General features: G+C 39.6%; 1 non-coding gene across 1 annotated transcript; it reads left to right on the top strand.

Moving 5' to 3' along the window:
• The first annotated feature begins 1,550 nt into the window (after positions 1-1,550).
• Positions 1,551-1,694, top strand: LOC129693223 (small nucleolar RNA SNORA48). Its single transcript, XR_008722846.1, has one exon. It is a non-coding gene; the product is annotated as a small nucleolar RNA SNORA48 (small nucleolar RNA).
• The last annotated feature ends 7,451 nt before the right edge of the window (positions 1,695-9,145 follow it).

Here is a 9,145-nt window from a genome sequence, read left to right as displayed (position 1 = left end):
ATGTTTAGAACAGGTAAAATAGCGGTGATTACTCACTTCATTGATTTCCCTCATTTGTTTGAGTTCAGCTTAAGTACATAATTGACTTTATTGTGTGTCCTGTCCATTTCATCAGTTGGTTGGCTAATGAGACTAAACAAATTACCATGTAAGTAAAATGTATTTAGAAGAAGTATAATTGACTTTATCATAGTGCTAACACTCTAAATTTTTGATAATTTTCATGTTTGAGATAAAACTGTTACATTACAATTAAAATATTTTTATTACTTTCTCTTCCATACTAGCTGCCAATCATCAAATAAATCAGGGGCAGGAAGGATAGCCAGATGGTTAAGTGAATGTACTATTCTTGGGGAAGACTCAAGTTTGGTTCCCAGTACCTCTTTATTGGCTTATATTCATCTATAACTCAATATCAAACATTAAGTTTCTAGGAAGATCTTTTCTGGTTTTCATGGGTATCAAGCATACACACTTATAAGCACTCACAAATACAAATGAAATAAAAATAAATAAATGTATTTAAAAGGTAATTAAAATTTATTTAAAATTTTAAAACAAATGAATAACAAGTTGTTTGATTTTTTATATACCTTATCTGGCACGAATTACTACTAAATACAAACCAACAAGAAGAAACAGTGAAACTAACCAACAACTTAATAGAAAGACCCCAGACGTTTATTTCCTTGTATCTCTTATGTCTAGAAGGGACAAAATCCTGAGAAATGAGTATGTCCTTGGAGTACCTGTTAAAGAAATTCCTTAAGCCTCTGATTTGAATATCCCCATTCTGTAATACAAAGGGGAAATCTAGGTCCATATAATGTAGTCAGGGAATGAACCAGGTCAAGGTCATTGTGTAAGATGCAGCCTACCTCATGCTTCATGGTATCTTTCTATTTAATCATCCTTTGAACCTGATGCAGAGAAGGCAGTATCCTTATGACACCAGAGTTTCTTCATACATACAAAGTTTCTTTTCCATAAAGGAAAACGTTAGAGTGACTCCTGTGTCTACTGTTTTGTTAACTGATCAATTCAAAATGATCAATCAGCTGAAAAGGTGTCAGCATTTCGAATATGGCTTCCCAACATGGGGTTCCTCAGCATGCTGAGTACTTTGAACTGAAAGATACTTGAAAGTCTCAGCACAAAGTCTATCTGTCCTTCTCCTACTTTCAAGTCTCTTGTCAATGGTCAATGTATTGCCTCAAAGCAAGTCAAAGAAGCAAGATTTGTGCTTCAACAAAATAATTCACAGAAACCAGGACAAGCTGTCATTCCACAGGTCACAAATATGGAAGCCTCATCCTGCACTTCTCCTCTAAGGACTATTCTGCTAGTGTAGAGTTCTGCTTGGAAAAGCCAGGAGGAATCTAATCAGATTGCCCTCGTTGAGTCTCTCTCCTTGATATGATAACACTGGATCACATCCTCTGTTCAGTCACATTTCCACATAGAAGACTGATCATTCTCCACCAAACCTAAGCCTAAAGACAGTTTTCCACTGACCTTTAGGTCTTTCTTTTAAAAACACATTCACCTCCCTCTGGCAATGGGCAAAGAGACACCTTGTTGGCAGTATTGTTCTTATATCAGTCAGGGACAGAACAGTTGGCAATCCTTTTTTCATGCTAGCTTGATGCCTGGCTAGGTGGCCAAATCCGTCTTATGCCTAGGACTCGTAAAAATCAAATTCAGGCAGTGCAACGTGGAAGGAGGAAGACAGTCAGAGACTTGAAGCCTGCCAAGACTGGGAGAGTTGACCCCATCACTCATCTGCTGTGAAGTAACATGGGTGCAGAGGTGTCTCAGAAGCCAAAAAATCCTGAACCAAACCGATGACTCATTGCAATGAAGATCTGCAAGTGAAAATGAGCGAGCCGAGGAATATACTGTGGCATGCTACAGCTTCCACAATGAGACGTTTCCTATGCTTTGTGTTTGTTTTGGTTTGTTGTTGTTGTTGTTTGTGTTTTATTGGAGAGGGTTGCAAGGGCAAAGGGCAGAGATGAGGGGATGCAGAGATTAGCAGCACTGAGGTACATGATGTAAAACACACAATGAATCAATAAAGTTTGAGGCCACACTCATGAATAACACATAACTTTGATTAGAAGAATGTGTGGTGCTTTTCTTGTTAACCTGTCTTTTATTACATGTATACTAGTCTTCCCTCATCACCACAGACAGAAAGTCTCACGCTTTTATACCTCCATTAGCATATTTATGGATTAAAATTTCTTGGATACCGAGAACAAACAGTTTGCCTATATTTTTGTTTAGATTATATAAGAGTAAATTGCAGATATTTTTCTGAGAAATTTTAAATTTTATAAGTTTTTCTATGTTAAGGCCATTTGATTTGTTTTTCTTTTTTAATATGTAGCAGAAAACATGATCACCAATGTACAATTAGACTTGAAATTTTAAAAATAAATTCAAAAAGTTATGAAGTAGAGCAAAAAATATTTTGTTCCACTTATGGACTAAGCCGAGCTTCGTTATTTTTGCATTGCCAACATGTGTTTTTATAATCATCATTAAATAGCAATGATTCGATTTTCTTTTGCCTACAAGTTTTGAAAATTTATGTTTCTTGTTGGAAATGTTTACATTTCAAAGACATTTTTGAAGAAAAGGATATGGGAATAGATAATCTTGCATCTAATCCTGTGGAACACTCAGAAAACATCACCAAACAGATTTGTAATACATGGTACATCCTCCTAGGAATAAACACAACCACATGTAGCATTTTCAGAGATTCAACCATAAGACAAACGCCATTTCAAATGCACTTTCAGTTACTTCAAAAACCTTGCATTCTTTTGATAAATTAGCCTATACTGTCGATTTTAGTTTAATCTGGACCTTTCAACAGTAGTTACAACTACTGGTGCTTTGCACTGCTGTAGAGGCCAGGCCATAGGTTCAGCACGCTGGCTGACCTGTCTGACTCAGAAACTTCTGAATTCAAGGTGAGGTCTAGGATTCTGCGTTTAAAGATCAGCCATAAAATGCTGATGTCTCTGCAGAAACTGGTCTAAAATAAAAGGAAGGGCGCCGAGTGGGATTACTCTGACAGAGTTATTAATCTCTCTGTTCCAAAGCCAGCAATGCAATTTCGTTTTTACTCAACATCAAAGGATTAGTGGAAAACCCAAGAAGAATTGACATCCTCTCTTATAAGCTCACTATGGCAATAGCCAGCTGTACAAGCTATTGTGTTCTGATGTTTGTATGTGAGTGTGTGTGTGCGTGCATGCATGCACTTATGGGCTCATGTGTATGCTTCAATTTCAAATATGTGTCTAGATTGCATTAATGTGAGTAACAGTGTACTATGCAAACATTCTTAGTGCTTGAAAATGAAATAGATTTTCTAAGAAGATTAAATAATTAATGGATGTTTTATACATTTTGTTAAAGGGAAAGTTTTTTTTTTGTTTTGTTTTGTTTTGTTTTGTCGATGAAATAATTTCAAAGATAAGAGAATACTTGGTTGGTTCAGTAGGGTACATATGGGAAATTACTTCAAAAAACAATGAACTCCCAGCACAATGCAAAAAAAGGGTCACAAGTGGTTTACAACTAAGGAATAAATTAAACCCAAATGGTGAGAGCACCTGATTTATTACATCTATTTGAAATATGAAGCATAAGGGAAAGGGAATACTATACAATAGTATATTTTTCACAATGAGTACATTCAGCAGGGCATACTGTATGAATTCATGGCAAAGTATGCACTTTCTCTGTCTCTGTTTTCTCTATAATTACGGAGCTACAAGAGTGAGAGTTGATGTTCAAGCAAAGGACGCATTGGCAGGAAGCGCCCTGGGCAAGTGTTAGGTTCTTGCTCCACTGGAGAAACACAGGGACAAGCATTCCTGGCTAATAGCAACAGCTTGCAGATGACCTTACTGCACAGCTACAGGTCTTACGTAAGGTTTCTGGGCATCAAACTGTGCGGACTAAAATGGATGTCAACAATATGCGACTGAATTAAGACCTCATGAATAATAAGTGTTTCGTATGTTTCATGTATATTTAATTTATCCTGTTTTTCAGTGCCTTTGGTGCCTCATACATTCTTGATGCTTCATGAATAATCCGTGCTCTTGGTGCTCTGCACTTCTCTGTGTATAACTCACACATGCTCTACTAACCAACATCTTATCTACACTTAACCTAACTTGTGAGTTTCACACATCGCTCTTCCTTGCTAGAATTAAGTAGTCTCAAAAAAACTCATGTTATATTTCCACATAGCTATCAAAGCACTTTATATGAGCTACAATAATTCAGATTTTTAAAACTCAGGAAATATTTTTATGGGGATAGGGGTGGTATATGTCAGGGGACAAATGGACACATGTTTTTGTTTTTTTTTTAATTTTATTTTTCTTTTTAGTTACATTTTGTTAACTCTGTGTCCCAGCTGTATCCCGCTCCCTCATTCCCTCCCCAACCCCACACTCCCTCCCTGGTCTCCTCCCTGCCCCTTTCCAAGTCCACTGATAGGGGAGGACCTCCTCCCCTTTCATTTGACCCTGTTTTATCAGGTATCTTCAGGGCTGGCTGCAAAGTCCTCCTCTGTGGCCTAACAGACTGCTCCTCCCCTGGGGGAGGGGGGCTCAAACAGCCTGCCCTTGAGATCCTGTTAGAAATAGTCCGTGTTCCCCTTACTTTGGAAAACTACTTGGTTACTGAGCTACCACGGGCCACATCTGAGCAGAAGTTCTAGGTTATATCCATAGATGGTCCTTGGTTGAGTCTCAGTCTCAGAAAAGGCCCTGTGCCCGGATATATTTGGTACTTGTAGAGCTCCTATCCTTTCCATATCATACTAACTTCCCTTCTTTCATATGATTCCCTGCACTCTGCCTACTTGGTCATGGTGGATAATATCTTTGATGTGTTCTTGGATTCGGTTTGCAAGTATTTTATTGAGTATTTTTGCATCAATGTTCATAAGAGAGATAGGTCTGAAGTTCTCTTTTTTTGTTGGATCTTTGTGTAGTTTAGGTATCAAGGTGACTATGGCTTCATAGAATGAGTTTGGTAGTGTTCCTTCTATTTCTATTTTGTGGAATAGTTTGAGGAGATTTGGTGTTAGTACTTCTTTGAAGGTCTTGTAGAATTCTGTGCTGAAGCCATCTGGTCCAGGGCTTTTTTTGGAGGGGAGACTGTTAATGACTGCTTCAATTTCCTTGGGAGATATAGGGCTATTCAGTCTTTCTACCTGATCTTGATTTAATTTTGGTAGATGGAATCTGTCAAGAAAGTTATCCATTTCATTTAGATTTTCAAATTTTGTGCCATATAGGCTTTTGTAGTATGACCTAATAATCGTTTGGATTTCCTCAGTGTCTGTAGTTATGTCCCCATTTTCCTTTCTGATTTTGCTGATTTGGATAGTTTCTCTCTGCTTTTTAGTTAGTTTGGCTAAGGGTTTGTCTATCTTGTTGATTTTCTCAAAGAACCAGCTTTTTGTTTCATTGATTCTTTGGATAATTTTATTTGTTTCTAATTGATTGATTTCTGCCCTTAGTTTGATTATTTCCAGCCATCTGCTCCTCTTGGGTGTATCTGCTTCTTTTTTTTTTCTAGGTTTTTCAGTTGGGCCATTAAGTTGTTTGTATGTGATGTTATGGATTTCTTCTTGTAGGCATTTAGTGCTATAAATTTTCCTCTGAGCACTGCTTTCAATGTGTCCCATAAATTTGGGTATGTTGTGCCTTCATTTTCATTGAATTCTAGGAAGTCTTTAATTTCTTTCTTATTTCTTCCTTGACCCAGCTGTTATTGAGTAGTAAGTTGTTCAGTTTCCATGTGCGTGTCGGCTCTTTGTTGTTTCTGTTGTTATTGATGTCCAGCTTTAGTCCATGGTGGTCAGATAGTATACAAGGGATTATTTCAATCCTTTTGTATCTGTTGAGGCTTGATTTGTAACCAACTATATGGTCTATTTTGGAGAAGGTTCCATGTGGTGCTGAAAAGAAGTTGTACTCTTTTGAGTTTGGATGAAAAGATCTGTAGACGTCTATTAGGTCCATTTGATTTAGGGATTCTGTGAGTGCTTTTATTTCCCTATTTGGTGTCTGTCTGGTTGATCTGTCCCTTGATGAGAGTGGGGTGTTGAAGTCTCCCACTATTAAGGTATTAGGATCAATGTATGATTTAAGCTTTAATATTGTTTCATTTATGAATGTAGGTGCTCTTGTATTTGGGGCATAGATATTCAAAATTGTGATGTCCTCTTGTTGGATTTTTCCTTTGATGAGAATATAGTGGCCCTCCTTATCTTTTTTGATTGACTTCAGATGAAAGTCTATTTTATTAGATATTAGGATGGCTACTCCAGCTTGTTTTCTGGAACCATTTGCTCGAAAAACATTTTTCCAGCCCTTTACTCTGAGGTAGTGTTTATCTTTGTTGCATAGGTGTGTTTCTTGGATGCAACAGAATGTTGGGTCCTGTTTCCGTAACCATTCTGTTAGCCTGTGTCTTTTTATTGGTGAGTTGAGTCCATTAATATTGATAGATAATATTGACCAATGCATGTTAGTTCCTTTTGTAAGGGAGTCGATGATCCTACCCTGTTTCATTACTTGTTTTCTTTTCATTTTTGTTGGGATATTATCTGTATGCCTTGTTTTCTTGGGTGAATTCGTTTTCGTTGGATTGGAGTTTTCCTTCTAGTATCTTCTGTAGGGTTGGTTTGCTGTATAGATATTGCGTAAATTTAGTTTTGTCATGGAATATTTTGTTTTCTCCATCTATGTTGATTGAAAGCTTTGCAGGGTATAGTAGTCTGGGTTGACATTTGTGATCTCTTAGAGTCTCCATGATGCTTGCCCAGGCCCTTCTGGCTTTCATAGTTTTTGATGAGAAGTCTGGTGTGATTCTGATAGGTCTACCTTCATATGTTACTTGGCCTTTTTCCCTTGCTGCTTTTAATATCTTTTCTTTGTTCTGTAGATTTAGTGTTTTGATTATGATGTGACGTAATGTGTTTCTTTTCTGGTCTAGTCTATTTGGTGTTCTGTAGGCCTCTTGTATATTTATGGACATCTCTTTCTTTAAGTTGGGAAAATTTTCTTCTATGATTTTCTTGAAAATATTTTCTGGTCCTTGGAGCCTGGAGTCTTCTTTTTCATCAATTCCTATTATTCTTAGATTTTGTCTTTTCATAGCATCCTTGATTTCTTGGATATTTTGTGATTGGAACTTTTCTGATTTTACTTTTTCTTTGAGAGAAGTATCAATTTCTGCAAGTGTGTCTTCAGCTCCAGAGATTCTCTCTTCCATCTCTTGTATTCTGTTGGTGATGCTTACTTTTGTGGTTCCTGATCTTTTCTCCAAGTTCTCCAGCTCAAGAGTTTTCTCATTTTGTGTTTTCTTTATTGATTCTAATTCTGTTTTCATGCCTTGCACCATTTCTTTCATGTGTTTGAATTTAGATTCCTGTCTCTCTACGATGGACTCTATTTCTTTGTTCATTTCCTTTTTGTATGCCACTAATTTTTTCTCTACTTGTGCCTCTATTTGTTTGGCTATGTTTGCCTGTGTTTCTTTAAGGGTTTTGTCTATTTCTTCTTTCTTTACCTCCAATTGACTGGCCAACTCTTTGAAAGATTTGTTCATTTCCTCCTTATGAGCCTCAAATAATTGAGCAAGCATGGCTTTAAGGTCATTTTCCTGTGCTTCTGATGAATTGGAGTATCCATCGATTTTGGGGTTTGCTGGTGAAGTCATGATGTCCTGATTTATGTTGGAAGTGTTCTTTCACCTACCCCTGGCCATTGGCTCATCTGAGACCTTCCCTGTTTGTTTTTGGATTCTGCCGATCAGACTGGTACTGTCTCTCTCTCGAGTCTGGAGAATTCTTCAGGAAGTTGAGAGAGGTCCCGTGTCCTTAGCGTTTGCTGAGGACTAGCTGTACCTGTGGGAGGAAAGTACGCAGGCGCAAACAGAGGTAAATGCAAGCGTGTGTGCGTGTGTATATGTGTGTGTGTGTGTAAGTGTGCGTGGGCGTGTGTCTCGAGGGACAGAGTGATGGCTAATGTTGAACCCTTGAGTGTGTGGGAGGGGCTCTGCAATGTATATGTCGCAGGCACTAGTGATGATCACAGCGCAATTTCTGGCATTAACTGCCTTAACTCCTCAATTAGACCCACAGAGCAGGAACTTCAATGTTCCAATTGCCCCTCTGTTTCCCAAAGTGGGTATATGGGTTGGAGGGGGTTCGATGCCTGGCTTCTGTTTTAGAAGGACCCAGGATTAGTGGAGCTGCAGATTCTCAAGGGTGCACTCACTTACAGGCAGATCACTTGGCAGAGATCGGGGTATCTGGGCTCTCTGCTCTCTGGTTTGGCCCTGCTTCTTTGATGTCCTCCGCCAGTTCCGTGCTGTTGTCACTGCCAGGTTATGAGGTCTTGTTGCAGCTGGAGATTTCAGGGTGGTCACATCAGTAGGAATCGGGGTAACCAGCCTTTCTGTTCTCTGGTTTGGCCCTGGTTAGTCTTAAACTGGAGGGCTGATGTGCCCTGCCAGCTCAGTGCTGCTCCGCCGCCAGGTTAGAAAGTCCTGCTGTAACTGGAGACTGGGTTGCTAGACCAGATGCTTTCTGGGAAGTCCTGGGGTCTCTTCACTGTGCTCTCCAAGCTTCGGAGGCCCAGCGCCTGGTGTGTCTAGCTTGTATGGCGTTTCTGTCTGGTTTTGGTGAGTATATAGCGTATTCTCTGTCACTGTGGGATTGGGCGGGCCGTACCATCAGTGATCGCGATCCTGCGGAGCTAGTATGGCGTCTTCCAGACTCACGCCCTGGGAGGATGGTGCAGCTGCCGTGCGAATCTGGGGCTCCGAGACACAGTACTGCTGGCCTTTGCCGATAAAGGGCTTGGGGCTCCGCCTCAGTGGCTGCAGGCCCCAGGCAGTTAGGTCTGCGCTGAGAAAGGCGAGTCCGCTGTGCCGAGGAGGAGGGAGGTCTAGGGGAGGGGAGTGCCGAGAGATCAAAGGATTGTTTCTCACCTTCCCCAAATAAGTCCCTGGGTGACCGGAGACCAAGGTTTTCACCTCCTGCGATGTTCCCTGTTGTTTAGAAAGTCTCTCCGTTGTTTCCCTGGCTTTA

Source organism: Psammomys obesus, unplaced genomic scaffold (genome assembly GCF_907164565.1).
Source record: "Psammomys obesus unplaced genomic scaffold, mPsaObe1.curated_primary_1811, whole genome shotgun sequence".
NCBI classification, from domain to species: Eukaryota; Metazoa; Chordata; class Mammalia; order Rodentia; family Muridae; genus Psammomys; species Psammomys obesus.
The sequence above is the reverse complement of the archived record's forward strand: the minus strand, read 5'-3'. Positions and strand labels throughout refer to the sequence as shown.